The sequence below is a fragment of the Sus scrofa genome, chromosome 13 (assembly GCF_054392235.1).
Source record: "Sus scrofa isolate SSC_HxYL_T2T_F1_AM1 chromosome 13, Sscrofa_HxYL_maternal_Yorkshire_Landrace_v2.0, whole genome shotgun sequence".
NCBI lineage: Eukaryota > Metazoa > Chordata > Mammalia > Artiodactyla > Suidae > Sus > Sus scrofa.
Window position 1 is genome coordinate 150,026,331 of NC_139395.1, and position 20,885 is coordinate 150,047,215.

Sequence of the window (20,885 nt, forward strand, 5' to 3'; positions counted from 1 at the left end):
CGGGAAGGACTCAAGAACATAAAAGAGAACATTTCCTGGCTTTCTTATGTTAGAAACCTAAGTACAGAATACTGCAGGAATGTGTGAGTCTTCTAAATGGGAAGTGGGGTACAGGGGATTCAGGCCTTTTCAGGACCTGGGGGCAACTCTCGCTGGGCGGCAGTCAGGCTTTCTTAGGGCCTGATCTTGTTAGGAGGTGGGTGGGAAGGAAGCTGACATGTTGGGGCTGGCTGGATGAGGCTGGCACATGCGTCTCCTTCCTTCTCTTATATCTGAGAGACCCCATGCATGACAGAGAGCTAGGTGTTACAGGGAGAGGGACTGTGGAGACAGCTGGTTTACGGGACTCGGCAGGTAAGAATTGGGGCTGATCTCCCTTGCTGGTCAGGGACACCCTACCCCCACCCCCACCCCCACCCCCGCCACCATAAGTGACCCACACTTCCTCACAGGTGTGGCTGGTAGCTCTGCTAGTCTTGGCTTTGGCACCTGCCCAGTTGCAAAGATTCATTTTGCAGGGGGAGAGCGATGGAGGTTTCAGGTGCATGAGACCCTGGCGAAAACAGAGAACAGGTAGGCAGGAGCTGGCTGATCCAAAATTTCTCTTACCTAAGAGGATTTCCCTTGGTGCCCCAACAAAGACCACCTAAGGAGTGACTGCACTTGAGCTGCTCTAAAGCTGGATCTTGGGTGGGATGTCAGGAAGGAGAGCCTAGAAGAGAGGAAATGAATTACTTGTTGAAAACGTCTCATTTCACTAAATTCACTAATATGGTTGAGGATCCAGGGAGCCCCTGTGCTTCTTTTCTTGTGGTGGCCCAAACAATGTCACTTGGAGGGAAAAAAGAAACAATGGACAAGAAAGCCAGCCTTAAGTGATTTCAGTGAGTCTGAGCTTCTTAAGAACCTCTGAGATCTTCTTTGGACCCTTTTTGATCAGCCACCATGTACTACAGGACACAATCAGTTGTTTCCCAAGGCAGTGATGTCTCGACACTGCAGGGGTCTCCAGAGACCCTCTGGTCCACATGGCATCCCATGTGGGTATCTGCTGTCTCAGCACCCCTGACAGATGGCCAGCCAGGCTCTGCACCAACGCTTTTGTGCTGGGGGTGCGGGTGGGGGCAGGGGGGCTTGCTCCTGAGGTAATGAGCCCTGCATCTTACAAATGAGGTGCTGCATTTGATTATTGGGAAAACCGCCTGCTGCCCCTTCTGCTGCGAGGATGCTCGTGGTCAGTGCCTGGTTCTCGTGACCTGGGTTTCCAAAAACAGTGTCAACAGCAGGGACAAGAGATGATGTCCTTTTCTTCCCTGGGGCCATTTCTAGCCCTTTTCCTCTTGGCAGAGTTCAAGGTTCTCACTGTTGAGTAACCGTACTTGTATTCTGCCTGTGGGTCATTTGCCTGCCTTAGACCACACGTCCGTGGCTGGCAGCACTGCCCCACCCCCTTCCCGTTCGTGTGTCCTTTGTTAAACTTTTGCGCCCACCTGTCACCCACAGGCTCTTCAGCTGACCTTGGTGTTCAGCCAGTGCAGATAGAGATGCCAGGTCCTCGAGGTTTTCGTTTTCCTCACTGTGTGGGTTTTTGGGTTTTTTTTTTTTTTTTTTTTCTTTTAACAATTCAGAGTTTCTGAGCCGAGCCACAGTTCTAAGCTGAGTGCTTAAGTTTATACACTTTGACTTTTGCAATCCATAGGCTTTAATTGTGAGATCGGCAAATGCGCCCGGGTGGGGGAGGAGATGGGGAGGGGGAGGCTTAAGTCATAACGAAAATCAGTGCAGAAGGAAAGAACTTTCCCACCCAAAGGGGAAATGACGCTGAGAAGTTGAGCAGCCAGCCCAAGGAATAATAATCTTAAAAAAATGCAGCTCCCTAGAGTAAAGGAAGCGCTTGTGAGCCCAGCCCCTTCTGGGCTGTTACATAGCTGTCGCCTGAATTGCTGTAACTTTGTGGGCCAACTTGTCATTTAGCTCTAGCTGCGGTGGAGGGAACCATCACACAGTGTAGTGAAGACCCAGGCGAGGCAGGAGGCAGCCCCCAGGGAAGGGAGATGGGCTTTCCTCCAGCACCATCCTGGCTGGGGCTGGGCATGGTGGTGATGGGGATTCCTGAGAAGCCTTCTTGCTTTGATGGAGGGCACCCTAAATAGAAGGAGAGGTGTGGGGAAAGGGACTCACCCTGGCCCTGATGTGTTTAAAAGCCACATCCTTCTAACCTCATGTGTGTAAAGGCTGAGCTGCTGTTTCCTGCCCAGAGCTGGATGGTGTGGGCAGGGCGAGAATGAAAAGTGTCCACTGCCCAGCCAGGCAGTGACTGCACCCCAAGTCCCGGGGTAAGGAGCCTCTGCCCTCCCAGCGATCCCCTCTGCCTTCCAGCAGCCCTGCCCAGCCGGCCGAAAGCAGTGTTCTTAGAGTTCTTGGCATGTTGTCTCAGAGCTGCCCAGAAAAAAAGCAAAGCACAGATGGCAGTTGTGGCTTCATGAGCCCCTTAGTGCCTTCTTCAGAAGCTGCCCTCTGCCCTCACCCCCTCTTTTGTGTGAAGGAGAGGTTCCAGCTGCAATAAATGTCCCTCCCTTCAAGAATCCTAGGGCGGAGTTCTCATTGCAGCTCAGCAGGTTAAGAACCTGGCTTGTATCCCTGAGGACTTGGGTTCGATTCCTGGCCTCACTCAGTGGGTTCAGGATCTGGCATTGCTATGATCTGCGGTGTAGGTCGTAGACGTGGCTTGGATCCCGTGTGGCTGTGGCTGTGGCATAGGCCAGCAGCTGTAGCTCCGATTGGATCCCTAGCCTGGGAACCTCCATATGCCGCGGGTGCGGCCCTAAAAAGACAATAAACAAAAGAAAAAAAGAAAAGGATCCGAGGGAAGGAAGCACCAGGGAGGGAGATTCGGCTTGGCCCCTCTTTGACTCCTACCCTCTGAGGACCTGTGTGGTCGGATCACATTCCTCATCCCCGTTTAACCCTCACAACAACCCGGCGAGGAATATTGCTGCCTTTTTACAGTCGTGGACACCGAAACCTGGGGATGTTACACCACACGGTATGTGGAGGAGGAAGAATTTAAATAGATTTGGCCAAAGCCATTTGCTCCTCCCACAATATATTTAGCAGCCTTGAGTTTCTCACCTGTAAAATGGGGTGAGAGTTTTCTAGATCTCCAGGATCCTCTGCAGTGCATCCTTCTTCTTCCTCCGTCTCTTGCTCTCACCTTTTTTTAGAGAGTAGGGACTAGGATTGGGATGAGAGACAGGATAAGGAGATGGCAGTGGCTCTTACTGGAGAAAGGCTGCCGAGTAGAGTTCTAGTGAAAGGACGTGGGGCCACAAGTCCTTGTATGTGTAAAAATGGTATTGTATATGGCGATTGTGAATTCCGCCCTACTTATATGCCAATCCACAGGTTAATGATGCCAGAGGTAGCGACATTCATTAGCAACGAAGCTGAAATGAATTGGTGGCTGTCTTAATGGGCTCTCTCCTGGGGATATGGCTGATATTCTGAGGCAGTGTTATGCACACCCATTCAGTAGGAGGAGACGTCAGCCGGTACCCTCTTCAGAGGCTGTAAAATTTTCTTTTGATCATCTACGCCCTCTGCTACCCACTCATCGTGCATCTTGTGTAGACAGAAACAAAGATGTTTCTGTCCCGTCCTTTCCCTCATCTTTTGTGAGAGTGTGGCATAGGACTCAGTCTGCATCCCATTTGACTGATGTGTACATCAGAAAATACTTACAGAGCCCTTTTTCTGTGTGAGGAGCCGCACCGGGTGATAGGAGGATGCCGTGCAAATCTGCCAGCACCCAGGGAACGTGCAGTCTTGTTAGAGCGCAAACACCACATGTCTCAAAAGTGCAGTAATGGGAGTTCCCATCGTAGCTCACAGGTTAACGAACCTGACTAGTATCCATGAGGACTCAGGTTCGGTCCCTGGCCTCGCTCAGTGGGTTAAGGATCCGGCGTTGCCGTGATCTGTGGTGTAGGTCGCAGATATGGCTCAGATCCCATGTTACTTTGGCTGTGGTGTAGGCTGGCAGCTGTAGCTTCGATTAGACCCCTCACCTGGGAACCTCCATATGCCATGGGCGCGGCCCTAGAAAAAAAGAAGACCAGAAAAAAGTGCAGTAACGATGCACAAGTGATTCAGAGCTGAAGTAGTGTCACGAGAGGGTCTTACTGAGCAGTGTGGATGGAGACGGGCTGCCACATGCAGACGTGGAGGGACAGCCAGGGTGGGCAGTCCCAGCAGACATGGGGGGTGGGGGGGAAAGAAAGAGTTGCTTGGATACAGATGGACAGAGAGGCAGTGAGGGTCTTGGCAGTTTCCAAATATTGAAAGGCTCCAGGTTTTTAACGTGCAAGTGATCAACCATCAGGAAGGTGGGGGAGAGGACTCGGAAGACTAATTAGGCTCCAGCCTAACTAGAATCATTGAAAAGAAGCCTAGAAAGGAGGATTGGGTCCAAAAGGAAGGAAAACTTTAGGGGCCTGTTGAAGGCATCCGGTTTCTCTCATCCCTATTGAGGAGCCCCTGAGGGCTTGTGAGGAACGAGCAGCATGTCCGCTTGTTCCGTGTTCATTGGTGCTTAGTGCTGGGGCCTCATGGATGAACCGAACACACAGATCTGCCGCATTCCAGCCCAGGAGTAATCTCAGAGATACAAGAAGGCTGGCAGACAGGGTATTGATAGGCTAGGAGGAAAAGACTGAAAACAGCATGGACTAGAACGGGTGGAGTAGAAATTGAAAGGGAGCCATGCAAGGGCCCAGGCAGGAGGCCCTGGTGACCACCTGGCCTCAGGGGTGATGGGGGTGGTGGATGGAGAGGAGCTGGTTTGTGACATTTGAAGAGCCTTCACTGTGAAGACCACAGCCTGTCCCAGTAGAAGTCTTCCGAGGACAGCTGAGAATGCAGAACTGAACCAGGACGAGGTCAGGGCCATATTCGGTCTGGAGCATGAGCCTCAGCAGCAGCAGATGCCCTGGGAGAAGAGGAAGCTGGCGGTGCCCAATGGGGAACACCCAGCTTAGATGGTGGGGAGGAAGCAGTGCCAGCCCAGGGGCCAGGCCGGCCGGAGGGCGCCTTGAAAAGGTCGTGCAGCCTGGGGCTGGCTGTGGGTCATGGGTGATTGAGTATAGTGTGCAGTGTGTGCATACACTCCTACAGTCGGCCAAGGGACGGGCGTGTAAGCTCACCTGTATCTGCTGGGTCTTGTCTCATCCAGATCCTGTCCCACATGAAAGGAGAAGGGAGATGGGAGAATGCGGCCTGAGGGAAGGCCCCTGGCTTTGATTCTGAGAATTTGGGGGAGCTTTTGGTAGAGCAGGAAGAAGCCTGCTTACTGTGTGGGAGACAGCAGATGTTGGCCTCCCTGGGCAAAGTTTCAGAGTGATGTGAAAGAGGACAAGCAGAGAGAAAAGAGCCCTTGATTCCCATCCCAAACCCAGTGTTGACTCCTGACTCCTCCATGTCAGGAGTTGGCAACACCCTCCGCCTCGTTACATAAAGGATAAGCCTAGGAGCCACCTCTATCATCCTTTGCCCTTACCTTCCACATCTTGTGTGTGTATGTGTGTGTGTGTGTGTGCGCGCGCGCGCACGCGTGTACACGCACGCACAACTCCAGTTGGTTCTATTTCCAGAATAGATCCCAAATCCGCCCTCTCCATCTCTGCTGCTCTTTCTATATCCCCCATGTCCACTCAAGCTCTCCCTCCACTCTCTGCTCACAGGAGTCAGAGCCATCTGCTTCAGATGCAGTTCAGGTCAGCTCACTCTCCGACCAAACACCCTCTGAGGGCTCTGCCGTTGTGCTGAGAATAAAATCCAGACCCCCTGGAGGAACACGAGGTCCACAGGTCCGACCCCACCAGCCCTCTGGCCTCATTTTGTTCAGCTCCCTGTCCTAGCCCCCCAGACTGCTGTTTCTACAGACCCAGCTCCTTCCCATCCAGGACGAGGCACAGGGTGTGCCCTGGGCTGTGGTGGAACCAGCCTTGCGGGTGGAGGGAGCAGCCAGTGCACACACCCTGAGGATGGAGAGAAGGAGCCTGTGCTGGCAGGCCTGTGGGGCTGTGAGAGGTGGCGAGGAGGGCAGACTGTCCTCTAGGCACCTGGAGGGGGGTTAGGCAGAGGGGTGGTATGGGGAATAGACTGTGGGAAGCCAGCCTAGGTAGGAGTCTGACCTGTGGCATGCCCTGGTGGGCTTGTGGAGTAAATGATGGCTCTAGATGTGAGAGTGGGAGGTGGGAAGAGGAATGCGCTCTTGCAGGACTGTCTCTGGGACGGCGCTGTCCTCATGAGCCTGGACCAGCGAAACACAGGGTGGGCGAGCCCATGCCTCCCTCCTGCTGTACCCCCGGTGCAGTAGGACTGTGGACCCAACAGTCTTCTTCTCCAGGGGAGGGAGAGGGCAGAGGGGCTGCCAGTGGAGCAGAGAAGCCGCATCCAAGCTGTCATGTGGGCTGTGGTTCAGGGTCCCTGGCTGGGCTGCTGCTGTGGCGGGATCTCTGGAGTCAAGGGTTTGGATGCAGAAGAGTGTTCGCCTTCTGCTTGCCGTGGTCCCGCTTCCCTTGTTGGCCCCTGAGCTGTCAGAGGGTGAGGATGCTTGTCCCTCGTGTCAGGCAGGGACCAGTCTTCCCTGATCTTTGCTCCCCCACCAGACCAGGGACCCTCAGCCCCGGGAAGCCTGGCTTGCTGCCAGTCAACAGTGAGGCTGTCAGGTGACGTTTTTGACTTAGGCTGACAGTAAAGTGCTGGCATTTTGGTATCTCCAAGCTGCATGGCCGTCTTTCCTTTTTCCAAAATTTAAAAGTCCTTTTTAGACATTAATTTTTTTCTGATTATAAAAGTTGTATGTGTTTATCATATAACATTCAGAAGTTATAGAGAAGTAAAAGCAATAAATGAAATACCACCTATATTCCAACTACTAGAAATATATTACAATATGAGCAATGTTATTATTTCTTATTGATGTGGAATATAAAGTTATCTATCTCTAACTATCCATCTATTTACGTATCAATCCATGTGTATAGGCATATGAATATCCAGAATGGATATTGTTTCATTATACCATAAGTTTTTTCTAGCTATTTCTTCGTTGGATATAAAGACTACATTCAGTTTTTCGCTATCATAGATAATGCTGTGATAAATATCTTTAGGCATCAAATTTTGTATTTATATCTGATTATTTGCTTAATGTTAATTCCTGGATGTGGAAAATTTTAAGATTCTTGGCAGTACTACCAAAGGACCCCTTAGAATTGTACCAAGTTATACTTTTTCCAGCAAGTTAAAGAGAAGATGTATCATTGGTGTCTGACTGCACAGGGTGTCTGATGAACAGGAAGCTCGGGGACACTGCCAGGGGAAGCTCTGCCCCACGGCTGTGAAGAGGGTGACTACCTCTGGGCAGAGCGGCAGCCTAGCACAATGCTTTGCCAAAGTGACCAGGTAGAAAGGAATTATGGATTTTAGAAGGAACTGGAATAGAAGGGGCAAAAGACCACCACAGGGCCCTTGCATCTTTCTAAATTAGAGTCATTTCATTGGCAATAATTGATCCCTTAAATTGTAGGAGTTTTGTTTGGTGTATATAAGAACACTTCGAGAATTCTCTTTTTGTTCAGAGAAGCCTGCATTCTTAGGTTTAGACAGGACCTCAAAAGATCTGTCTTGGGGAGTTCCCATCGTGGCTCAGCGGTAACAAACCCCACTAGTATCCATAAGGATGTGGGTTCGATCCCTGGCCTTGCTCAGTGGGTCAAGGATCTGCTGTCACCATAAGCTGTGATGCAGGTCGCAGACCAGACTTGGATCTGGCATTGCTGTGGCTGTGGTGTAGGCCGGCAGATGCCGCTCTGATTTGACCCCTAGCCTATGCTGAAGGTGACAAAAAAAAAAAAAAAAAAAAAAAATCTGTCTTTATTCATTAAATGATAGAAAGGCTTATTTACAAAATAAGGAGGAAAAAGAAGACTGTCCATTTCATTTTAGGGCTCTCACTTTTTTTTTTTTTTGCTTTTTAGGGCTGCAACAGCCACAAATGGAAGTTCCCAGGCTAAGGGTCTAATTGGAGCTACAGCTGTCAGCCTGTGCCACAGGTCCTGGAAAGGTTCTAGAAACCAGCGAAGCAGTGTCACAGCCATCATAGTGCCAGTTAGAGCTATAGTTGGAGGTAGAAAGGGTGCCCCAGCACCTGGCGTGGCTAGTGGGGAAAGCTGTTCTAAAAGCTCCAGGGTCAAGTTTTGGCTCTTAGTCATCATGTAACTTGGGCCACATCTCTTCTCCACTGGGCCTCTGTTTCTTGATGAAATGAAGGGTTGGTCCATACTGTGCTGAAGCTCCCTTTCTGAGAGGGCCCATTTGTATCCTGTGAACACCTCCCATCTTCCCCGAAGCTGGTCTAAAACGTGAGGACACTCAGCACCAGGATCCTTCGCTTGGAGTCCGGAAGCGAGGACCGTGTGAGGGCCGAGGCCAAGGACCCCACGGTGGCTCTGCATGTGTACTTGGGAGCCCACTAGACCTGCAGCCCCTTGAGAGGAAGCAATGGATTTTATCCATCTTTGTTTCCTAGCGCCCAGCCTGGGCACATCTGTCCAGCTGTGGCCGCCCACTGCCCCGGTGCTACAGCAACAGCTCCTGCACCACTGGGCGGTCTAGGGCTCTTGTCATTAGATCTCCTAAGAAGCTGGTGAATCTACAGAGGCTGTCCAGACAGGACACATTCCTCCTGAGCTGTATTTTGGTTTGGGGTACTTGCACTTCACGGTATTATTCTGTCATGTAGAGTGTTTGGGGAAAGCATACAGGTCGGGTGGTGTACGAGACAGGCAAGGCTCTGTGTTCCCAGTTCCTGGGGTTGTTGCGGGGCTGGGTGGGGAGGCCCGGGACTCACTAAAGACCCTGAATAACAGCAGCCCCCACCTCTCTGGGCTGGGAAGGACCTGGGTTGCTGGAGGCAAGGGGATGGATTTGATAAGTTTGACAAGTTTCTGCTTAACGTCTTTGATAAGTTGAGAGATGAAGACCAGGGAGGAAGATGGGTGATGAGAAGAGGGCAGAGGTCAAGGTCAAGCTCTCCTGCTGGCCCTGTGCCACTGAACCAAGGCAGTCACATTGGAGGAAGGTGTAGCGAGAATGCAGGAGAGAGACGCCTCGTGTAATCTGGTGGGTTATTGTTCTTTGGGCAAAGTAAAGACTGGTGGTTGTCATATGTTGGGCTAGTGTTGAAACCCACTCCATTTTCCTTCCCTGGGAGGAGATGGAAACAGCTTCAGTACAGGGGTGAGTTTCACTCCTGTGGCCTTTGGGGCCACCAGGACATGTGTTGCTGTCATGGGGTAAGACTTTTTCTGGGATCATCTTTTGCCAGGTGTGGATGAATGAAAGCCCTGCTGGCTTTGCAGTCACAGACCTGTGGAGGTCCTAGTTTGGGGGTCAGACAGCCTCAGTCCAGATCCCAGCAGTGCCAATGGCCTGCTGTGTTACCTTATAGTTTATTCAGCCTCTCTGTGCCTTCCGTTTCTCCTCTGTCAAATTGGCTATTAATATACAGGGAGGGAGCTCCTGTCGTGGCTCAGTGGTTAACGAATCTGACTAGGAACCATGAGGTTTCGGGTTTGATCCCTGGCCTTGCTCAGTGGGTTAAGGATCCGGTGATGCCGTGAGTTGTGGTGTAGGTCACAGATGCGGCTCACATCCTGTGTTGCTGTGGCTGTGGTGCAGGCCGGCAGCTGTAGCTCTGCTTGGACCCCTACCCTGGGAACCTCCATATGCTGCGGGTGCAACCCTAAAAAGACAAAAAAAAAAAAAAAAAGACACACACACACAAAATATATAGGGAATATAATGTCCTATGTCCTTTGTAAAGCAGATGATGAGGTGCTGGGGCAAGAGAGCTCTATCAGTACTGGCCATGATGCTGCTCCTGAAACCAGTGCCTGTTAACACTGACCATTGCATTGTGACAACGCCCCCTTCACCATCAGGCGCATTGGACAGGGGACAAGTTCTGAATGCAAAGGGCTCAAGGCCACCTTCCAGGGACCTCTGTACCCAGTCCTCTCTCACCCCCGACCCCTGCCAACCTCACCTATGGTCTTTTAGAACTCTCTCTCTGTCCATCATTAGTTTTAGGCCTCTTTCATCTCTGAGCCCGTTTCCGTATCTAAAATGCAGGCGAGCATGCAGTTCTGTCCACCTCACAGTGTTATAGGGCTTCTGAGCAAGGTTTAAAGATTTGAAGTCAAACTCAGGGCCATAGCCCTTGCCTGTAATCATCCGAGGAGACCAGGTCAACACCCACGAAGCAATTAGGAGTCAACAAAACCAGTATGTGAGGTGTGACTCCAAAATAATAAGACGTTGAAAACCTGTCATAGGTGGACCTCCGTGACCAGTGAGGTCAGAACCTTTGGAGATGGTTGACCCATGCCTCTCAAGTGTTTGAAAGAGTTGGGAGCCCCATTCAAGGCTGGTGTGTGGGCCACAAGCAACTCACTGCTGGATTTGTTTTTGCAGGTAAACCTCCTGTAAAAAATAATACTAAAATTTTTAAAAATTAAAAAATAAAACCTCCTCCTGGATCCAAAATGGGTTCATGCACCTTCATCTCCGGCATCAGTTACCAGATGGGGCTTTAAATTTGTGTCTGCTTCCAAAATACTCTCAATCTCTCATCTAGGGAAGAAAAATTGTTGTTATCCAGGGAACTCAAGAGAATGTCCTGCAGGATCTATTAAAAACTAGAGAATTTTAGGAAACTGCTCCAGCATTCTTCTTCTTCATCCAACAACAGCATTGTTGGACTAAGTGTGGTCTTAATGGGACCTCCTTGAAGAGGATTAGACTCACTGGGTAGATGAATTCTTGTGGTTGGCTCGGAATTTGTCCCTGTGGTGATGACGTGCTCCCGGCTCTAGCTGCTGGCAGCGTTGGCAAGACAGGTGCCAGTGGTGGCTCGAGGGCTCTGTGGGGGTCAGAGAACTTCTGCTCTTTTTTTTTTTAATTTATATTTTATGTATATATGTATTTGTTTATTTTGCTTTTTAGGGCCGCACCTGAGGCATATGAAGGTTCCCAGGCTAGGGGTCCAATCAGCTACAGCTGCCGGCCTGCGCTACAGCCATAGCAACGCAGGATCCCAGCAGTGTCTGCGACCTGCACCACTGCAGTGCCAGGTCCTTAACCCAGAGTGAGGCCAGGGATGGGACCCGCAACCTCACGGTTCCTAGTCGGATTCATTTCTGCTGCGCCACGACGGGAACTCCAGAGAACCTCTGCTCTTGACCCATCACTTTCTAGCTCTGTGGCTTTGGGCAGCTGCCTGACGTCTCTGGGTCTGACTTTCCTTATGTTAAAAATGAGGGTAATATCTCTCTATCCTGCTTCCTTAGCAAGGCTTTTGAGGAGGAGTGAATACAATTATGACTGTGAAAGCCCGTTTAAGTGTAGACATAGCAAGTCATCTGAGTCATAATACAGTGAACTGACTGTGACCTTGGGCAAGGCGCTCCATCCCTGAGCCCGTGTCTGTATCTGTAAAATGGAGACGAGAAGACCAGCCCCGTCCACCTCGCAGTGCTGTTGTGGGGGCGAAACGAATCCATCCATGTGACAAGCTTTGTAAACATGGTCCCGGGAACACCCTGGCCAGTTTTAGTATTGTGAGATGGGGCTCCATGGAGAAGGAGAGGCAGGAGGACGAGGAGAAGGTGGAGGGAGAACATTCTAGGAAATCTCCGTGGCCTTTGTCAAGGCTCCATCTCTCTGTCCTCTCGGGGGGCCCCCGTGGAAGAGCTCCTTCCCATCCCTGCCCCTCCCATCAAGCCAAATGTTCTTGCAGCTCTGCCCCTGGCCCTCCAGCTCAGTGCAGCAAACATTTACTGAGCATCTCCTGTGCACCACTGTCTCTCGTAAGGGACACAGACATGGAATCACAGTTATAACCGTATAACAAAGTAGAAGACTCGTGACGAGGGAGAGAGTTGTCCTGGGGAAGGCTGCCTGGAGGTGGTAGCCTTGGATCTGGGTATGAGAAATGAGTCCGATTTTTGCCAGAAAGCCAAGGAGACTGGAGCAGGGCATTCTGGGCGGGAGGGCAGCAGGGAGGAAGTCGTGGAGGGAAGGCATCAGGGCTGCACCTGTTTTCTCTGAGGCAGTGATTCCCACACTACCTTTCTTCTCTGCAGAAACCCCGTTCTGTGCCTTCCGCCACCTGCCAAACAGCCACACATTCGTCCATGTGCTTATCCTGCTTCATTTTCAATACAACAGAGAGTCGTTTATCAATGCAGACGTGTCACCCTTTCCTCCCCCAAACCCGACCTCCCTTTGCTGGGTAACGGTCCCGTTAATCTCTCTGTCATCCTCTCATCACCTCCATCATCTTTGCCTTGCCACGGCCTTTTCTCACTCTTCTCGCCCTTCCTTCCTCCCACCCTCTCTTCTGCCCTTTCTTCCTTCCTCTTCCTAAATTCCATCCCTTGTTGATTAGGTGGAATTAATTACACGTAATGCCGTTCGGAAGCAGGTGACCTAGGCTGTCAAGGTGTGTCACCCACTTGAGTCATGAAGCTGCAGTGTGGATCCTGGAGTCCCCTGAGGACGTCCTGGTAGGGCATGAACAGGGGACACCTCAGCCCTTTCCCGCTTTCCCTTTCAGAAGGTGTTGTCTTTGTCTGTCCTTCATTCTTTATGTCCATATTTTATTTTATTTTATTTATTTATTTTTCTTTTTAGGGGCGTACCTAGAGATTCCCAGGCTAGGGATCCAGTTGGAGCTGCAGCTGCCAGCCTGCGTCACAGCCACTGCAACACCAGATCGAGCAGCATCTGCAGCCTGTGGCTCGGCTTGTGGCAACAGGGGATCCTTAATCCACTGAGCGAGGCCAGGGATTGAACCCACATCCGCACAGAGATTACGTTGGGTCCTTAACCCGTTGAGCCGCAGTAGGAACTCCTCCATATTTTCAAATTGGACATTCTTTGAGGTCAGACAGACCTGTGTTGATGTCCAGTCCTACTGTTTGCCATGTAACCTTGGTCATGTTACTTCTCTCACTGCACCTCCGTGTCCTTACCAAAACAGGGATAATTAGGGTGCCTCCCTCCCAGTGTTGGCAAGATGAGATTCACGGGGACAGTCCTGGGCGGTGCTCAGCAGGAGCCTGCAGGGAGCAAGTGCTCCCCTATTTGGGCTGCCATTATTATTATAATAACCAATAATTACCCTACTCTGGCAGGAGTCCCTTTTTTAAAAAAAAATTCTCCCTGGCCTTTTTCCTCCCTCCTTCTGTAAGTTTCTCCCTTTTGTTTTCATTTCTCTTTTCAGCCTCCTTCCTTTCTTCTCCCGCTTTCTCTTTTTTTCTTAATCGGCTATGGCATACAACTGATTTTTTTAAATATTGGTTGTTTGAATCAAGTGTCAGATTTCCCAATCTTCATTTTAAAAGCTTATTAGTAACCTTTTAATTCATCTCCTGAAATAAGATGGTACTTAACACAGCGCGCAGGCTCCCGGTGGGCTCCGGCTGAGCCCCCTCCCCACCCCCCCCAGAGGCAGTGACCGCAGCCACCTTCTCCCCTGCGCTTCTCCAGTCCTGACCTCGACATCATCGGTCCGCGTTTTCTAACCCTGTAAACTCTTCAAACAAATGATGCTTCTCTGATTTCCTTAGGGTCTTGGGCCACTTCACACAGGTCAGCGGTGTCAATGGACCACAGATCTTGCACCGGCGGCGGACCCGTCTGGCTGAGCCCGCCCGCCGCCCCGGTAGCGCCCGCGCTTCCTGCCCCCTCCCCCACGCCTCCCCTTCCTCCTCGGAACCAGGATGTTTTCCTTGCCTCTTTATTGTTTCGCTAACCTGGCAGGCCTCCTTAGGTGGAGCCCTGCCACCGGGCTTCCTCTCTGGGTGTGAGCGAATGTCAGGCTGACCACGCGGGAGGCCGGCTCCCTGGGCAGCCCCCACCCCCACCCCCCAGGCCGTCTGCCTCTTTGCTAAGGAGCCTCCTCTTCAGCCCCTCCATGGATGTTGGCTTTTCAGAAGGTGAGAGGGGCAAAGAAAACGGAGGCATAAGCCCCCCTCCCCGCCCCCCGCGGAAGGCCTTTTTGTTTACTTAATCGAATGGGAATCGGCTGACCATTGACCCTAGTGCTTTTTCTTAAGGTCTTTTTTTCCCTGCCTTAAACCTATAGAATTATATTTAAAGCCAGGAGCATGGGGTCACACCAAGGTCCTTCATCTTTCATTCCTGCCTGGATAGGCAGCTCTCCCTCCTTAGCACTGCGCCCCGCCCCAGGCCACCTCAGGGGCGAGTCCCTTTCTGGAAGGTTGACCCCAGACCCAGAAGCTCCGGGTCAGCCAACTCCAGTTCACGGCTCAGCCCTGCAGGCCTGCCTTTGTCCCCAGAGGACGGTCAGCTGGACAAAGGCCGACTATCTCACAGGGAGGGAAGGTTAATGTGCCTTGTAAACTTTATACTTTTCATTATGAGAGGCTATTCCAGGGGAATCTTTTTAAAAATCGCATCATCGGATCTTAGGTCCAAACACATCTCAACGTGTATGGTTTTGCTTGGGGCCGCTCCTTTCAGGGTAAGAACAAGGAAGGAAACGAAACTCCCCGAGAGCCCTGGACAGTCCAGATCGAGAGCCGAGTCTTTTGTTCACACAAACTCATTTGGCTCCTAAACGTCCTCCACCCAGAATCATTACATCCGCAGGAGCGTTTCAAAACACTGCCCGGAGTGGCCCAGCTGAGTAGGCGGCTGCCTTTCTGGTGAGATTGCAGCCGCCCTCCCCCACGCCCCCAAGGTTCCTGCCTGCCCCAAAATATCCGCCTATAGCCATCCGGCCTGAAATCCCCCTCATTCCTGGGGTGCAGGCCGTGAGGCCACGAGGGCCCAGCTGTGGAAGGACCTGGAGGAGGGGGTGGCAGCCTGGGAAGGGAGGATGGGACTTTGGTTTTAGCTCTGCGCCTTCCAAACTCCCAGGGCGCCCCCTCTGCCCCGCCACCTCCCACATCCCAGGAGCATCGTAGGGATTTGTTTACCAGGCTCGTCTCTCTTAGAAGCAGTGAGCTCCTCGAGGCAGATTCCATGGTGTCTTGTGCGTGGCTGATGCTCAGTAAATACAGACATTTCTTATTGTGGTAGCATATGTGTAGCCTGAGATATGCCATTTTAACCTTTTTAGGGCTACAAATCATTGGCATTGGGTACATTCACCATGTTGTACAACCATCACCACTGTCTGTTTCCAGACTTTTTCATTTTCCCAATAGAAACGCATGAGATAGTAAATCCCCATTCCTCCCTCCCTCCAACCCCTGCTAACCTCTCTTCTCCTCTCTGTCTCGCTGGTGTTACCTATTCTAGGCACCTCAAATAAGTAAGAGTTCATGGAATATTTGTCCTTGTGTTTGGCTCATTTCACTTACCATAATGTTTTCAAGGTTCACCCATGTTGTACCATGTGTCAGAATTTCCTTTCCTTTTAAGGCTGAATAATATTCCATTGTATGCATACACCACATGGTGTTGATCCATCTAGCCGTTGATGGGCACTTGGGTTGCTTCCACCTTTTGGCTGTGGTGAGTAATCCTGCTGTGAACATGGGTGTACAAGTGTCTCATTCCCTGCTTTCAGTTCTTTGGGGCGTATGCCTAGCAATGGAATTGCTGGATCATATGGTAATGCTGTGTCTAAGTTTTTGAGGAACCGCCAAACCATTTTCCACACTAACTACGCCATTTTGTATTTGCACCAGCAAAGAACCAAGCAAGGTTTCAGTTTCTCCACATCCTTCCTAACACTTGTTATTTTCTATTTTTTTAATAGTGGCTATCCTAATGATTGTGAATGTAAACATTTTTTTTTTAAATTCATAGATGCCACTCACTGGCTGGATTGTGGGTTTGGAACTGTTACGGCTCCTCTTGGGCCCCAGTCCTTTGATGTGAAGGTCAGAGTAGGTTGGTTGCTGTGGTCCCTAAGGATGGAGGTCACCTTTGGAGAGGGAGAGGGCACCAAAGACGAGCCAGCTCATCTCCTAACCCTGCTCAGAATGAATGAGCAGAGCACTGAAAGCTAGCTGGCTGAGCGTTTCTCCTCTCGGTCCTTACTGGTGTTCATGTGGGTGTGCTAATTACGAAAGAAATTGGAGTGAAAGAGTTGGGCTCTAGTTTCTGCTCTGCCACTTATTTTCTGGATTATTCTAGGCAGGTGACCTCAGTATTGAACCGTAGTCTTCTCTGCTGTAAAATGGGACAAGAATACCTGTCTTGTCTGCCACTCAGAATGTCAGGCTTTAATAGGATAATTTAGGTCCCTGAAATTATGCCATGAAAAGTGCAGATTGTAAATGTGTGGGATTTCTTTTTCTGTTTCTTTCTTTCTTTCTTTCTTTTTTTTTTTTTTTTTGGTCTTTTTCGTCTTTTTAGGGCCTCACCTGCAGGCATATGGAGGATCCCAGGCTAGGGGTCAAATCAGAGCTGTAGCTTCAAGCCTGTGCCACAGCCACAGCAACACAGGATCTTTAACTCACTGAGCAAGGCCAGGGATCGAACCTGCTCAGTCAGGTTAGCTAACCACTGAGCCACAACGGGAACTCTGAATTTCTTAATTTTATCTCTGAGAATAGGAGCATAATTTCATCCTCCCTTAAAGTTCCTGTAAGCAGTGTCCTCCTCCTCTTGTGGTGTCTGGCCATCCATCACACCAACAGGAATTTAAAAAAGAAGGGGCACACATTTTTTTAACAAAGCCTCTTTTCGGAGCTCCCGCTGTGGTGCAGTAAGTTAAGGATCCTGTGTTGTTGCTGTAGCAGCTCAGGTCACTGCTGTGGTGCAAGTTTGATCCCTGGCCTGGGAACTTCCACATGTTGCAGGTGTAGCAAAAAAAAAAAAAATTTTTTTTTTTTTTAAGAGCCTCTTTCCCTCCCTCCCTGTGTGAGTGAGCAACTGAATTTTAGGAACATTTTTTAAAATTACAAAGAACCCCACTATCATGGGTGTAAGGACCCATGCTGGCACATACAAGCGTGCAGATTCAAGGCACCAGCTCCACCGCTCTCTGACGAGTGTTTCCCAAGTTGGGGTTCCCAGGAAAGCTTGCGGGTGGGGGTGAGGCAGGAATGGGTGATGCCACAGGCAGGGGTCAGTGTCCTACTGCTCCAGAACCTCTCCCTCGTGAACCTCAAGCCTCAGCCACATGACCATCATCTCCGCCTTCCAAGTGACACTTGGAAAGTGCTGGGGACTTGGGTTGACTTGACGCCAGCCTTGTTGCAGGCCTGGTGTCCATGGCCTCTCTCTGCTGAACCTCCGAACACGCCACCTTCCTCGCCCCCACTTTTGAATTTCATCCTGTCCTTCCCTTGTCATCTGCGTCTCTTTCATCTGCTCTTCTGCTCCCTCCAAATTCACATTTTCCCTGACTTTCCCCTGGACCTGCCACCTCTTTGTCTTTCCTCCTGGTCGGTAGTCCCACATGTTTATCTGCCCACCATTTCCACTTGGTTTGTAGCATCACCCCAAAGTTTGTATTCTGAAAACAGACTTTTCTCATCCTACAAACTCATGCTCCATCCAGCCTCTACTCTTTGTTATCATTCTTTTCATGACCTATGAGTTCTTCTGAGTCAGGAGCTGATTTCAAAGTCCTTCTGGAAAAAAAAAAGAGTTCCCGTCGTGGCACAGCAGAAGTGAATCCGACTAGGAAACATGAGGTTGCAAGTTCGATCCCTGGCCTCGATCAGTGGGTTGAGGATCCTGTGTTGCTGTGGCTGTGGTGTAGGCTGGCAGCTGTAGCTCCGATGGGACCCCTAGCCTGGGACAGCCGTGGGTGTGGCCCTAAAAAGACAACAAAAACAAATCAAAAAACCCCACAAAGTCCTTCTGCCCAGGGTTGCAACTAATAACATGCAGCTGCTATAGGCCAAGTCTATCCAATTCCAAAGTCCATGTGACAGGCACCATCTCATCCTCTCAGAAACCGGGCAGTGCCCTTGGACTTAAATCTAAAGTTGGAAGGCCGGTGAGACTTTCTTTGTCCCCACTCATTCGTTGGTACCTTGAAGCTGAGGTGTCATGGAAGGAGACCTGGGTTCAGATTGGGTCTCTGCTGTTGAGCCCATGACCTTGAACAAGCACTTCATATTTCTGTCCCCCAGTCACCCCCATGTACCATGATACCCACTTGACTGGTGGTCACATGCATTAAATGAGATAACAGGTGAAAACACTTAGCCCTGGGTGGTGAGATCTGAATCTCAGGGGAGGGAAATGAAGATAAGGGCTTGTGCTTCAACTCTGTGCCCCAGAATCGAGAGTGGAGGGTGTAGCCGGCAGCACTTGACATGGGCCGGGCCACCAGGAAGAAACTGCCTCTTTGGATGACACGGCATCCTCCCCGCACACAGCACTCCACTGCTCTGGAACAATGCAAGTTGAAAAAGCCCCAATCATGGGGTGGGTGGTGAGGAGTCGACTCCGTAGCAGCTGTTAATTAGGAAATCCTCCTCCTGGGCTGTGCTAGCATCCCTGACGATGTTGGTTCACAAACAGATGCTTTGGAACATTAAGACATTACTGAAGTGGAAGTTGTCAACTTGGAAAAAAAACAAAAAACAAGCAAAGCAATAAAACGCTCTTGTTAATTTAATCTCCATTCATGGTACAAGGGAAAGTGATGGCCTGACACGGGGCTGAGCACAGCGGGAAGGATGGTATTTCCAGCTCAAAAGACACCTGGGAAATTGGGCCATCTCAGACTCCAGGGGGAGGCTCATTGATGCGGCTCAGTTGCCACGGGACGTAAGTGGGGTTTCAGCAACTGCCTCTGACCCTCTGGGGAGCAGGATGGGTGAGATGAGGAGGGCCAGCCTCCCCGGAGCCTCGGAGCACCCTTGCTGCCCCAGAAGCAGCCCCTGTGGGACACAGCCTCTGCTCACACCCCGCTGGCCCAGGCTCTGCAGCCTGAGGTATACTTTCTCCTTTCCGTTTCTCCAAGACCCATGTCCCTTCACCACTAAGAGGAAGAGCTGGTTCCCTGATACCTTCCCCTGCATGTGGTAGGTCCCTGTCAAGTTCTTACTCCCCCTAAACTGAACTGCTCCCCTACTTAGGGTTAATACATGCACTGAATAGGGAGCCACACCACAAACAAAAGTCAATCTTAGAAGCCCTTAAACAACTCAGGCTTCTGCAAGGATTCGTCCTTGGGCTGCAGTAAATATTTTAGCATTTGCCCCATTGTTCTGCACGATATACAGCCTGGAGTGGTGTAAAACACGAGATGTTCACAATCAAGCGAGATCTTGAATGGCAGAGAGGGTGGGCTGGGGTGCGCCTGCCTGACCTGCATGGTTTCTTAACCCCTTTTCTGAGGAATCGTTCATAGGCAATAAGAGGAGTTAGAGGCACATCCAGAGTTAAGCAGGGGGCAGTGGGATACTGTTCCTTTGGAGTCCCCAGCCAGTGACATCAGGGGCTTGTCATGCCAGAAGCGGCCTGGGGTCTCACCCTGTGCCCCCACTTCTCCCTGCACCTTCCAAGAGAGCGTCACTTGCTGCTCCAGCAGCCACTCAGCCAGCCTCAGACCTTTCATCAGGGTGCAGTCCTAGCTGCCGTCAGGGCCTGGGGGCTTTTACCTCTGCTACCCACTCTGATCTGCTGCCTGGAGAAGAATCGGGGGACTGAGCTGTGCATGCTTGGTTAGCAGTGGCTGCCAAGGTTATTTCCATATCTTTTGTTAAAAGTTGATAGATCTCAATCTATTGAATAGCTCTGATGTACATAGTAGCAACTGTGTGCTAAATACTGGTCAACGCTGTCACGCGTGTGCTTCATAACAGCCTAGTGTGCTAGGTACTGTTATCCCCACTCTGCACATGAAGAAGCCAAGGCACAGAGATGTGTTTTTTGCCTCACGTTACTGGGCATATTAAGTGGTAGAGCCAGAAGTCTAACCCAGACAGCCTGAATGTAACCACAGTCTGTGTGTTACAGCCTCTCTTATTAAGAACTGAATTTCTAGATCCAGATATGAAGCTGGAAGCAGGCTCCTTTTCCTCTAGATCAGAGGACCTTTCAAAAGAGAACACAGAGTCACAAGGTATGGGTAACTTTGACAAACAATCTTTTTGTTGTCATTGTTGGTGTCTTTTTAGGGCCGCACCGACAGCACACAGAAGTTCCCAGGCTAGGGGTTGAATCGGAGCTACAGCTGCCGGCCTACACCACTGACTCAGCAACGCAGGCTCCGAGCTGCGTCTGCAACCTACACCACAGCTCACGGCAATGCTGGATCTTTAACCCACTGAATGAGGCCAGGAATCAAACCTGCATCAAGCACACCAGTCGGGTTTGTTATTGACTGGAACTCCTGCAAGCAACTTTTTAATATTGCCTCCTATGTTCCTGGGGAAAGAAAAGGAAAGATCCTGAAATAAAGAGGAACATGAAAGGCAACAGTTTCTCACCAATCCAGGACTCCCAGGACTAAGGTGAAGAGGGTGGAGGTGGCACCGCCAGCCAGGAGGTCTTCAAGGTCAGTAGGGCCCAGCAGTGGCAGCACCGACCAGGGGTGTGTCTTACCTCTCGCTGCTTTGGAGAGATGGCCACTGGCACGACTCCCTGATCAGGACGCTAGCTGTGGCCGTGCCTGGGGCTGGGGCTGAGGGTGGTTAGGTATCCGAGTGGCCCAGACACAAGTCAACTCCTCCATCCTTCAGCTTATGTTTCAGAAACAGCACTGGAGCCCAAACCCACATGCTGGGTTGTTAGCAGCTTGCATGAGCCAACTTTATATTTCAAGTCTACAGGCTTCACCTACCTTAAGGGGCAGGTCTGGGGATATAAGAAAT

General features: G+C 50.7%; 1 protein-coding gene and 1 long non-coding RNA gene across 3 annotated transcripts in view; both read left to right on the plus strand.

The window, feature by feature from the left end:
• The window catches only part of HEG1 (heart development protein with EGF like domains 1), a 90,620-nt gene that overhangs the window by 1,745 nt on the left and 67,990 nt on the right, over window positions 1–20,885 (plus strand). The window lies entirely within an intron of this gene.
• LOC146397694 (uncharacterized) lies at window positions 1,594–7,974 on the plus strand. The gene is made up of 2 exons (XR_014824633.1): window positions 1,594–2,674; window positions 3,950–7,974. It is a non-coding gene; the product is annotated as an uncharacterized LOC146397694 (long non-coding RNA).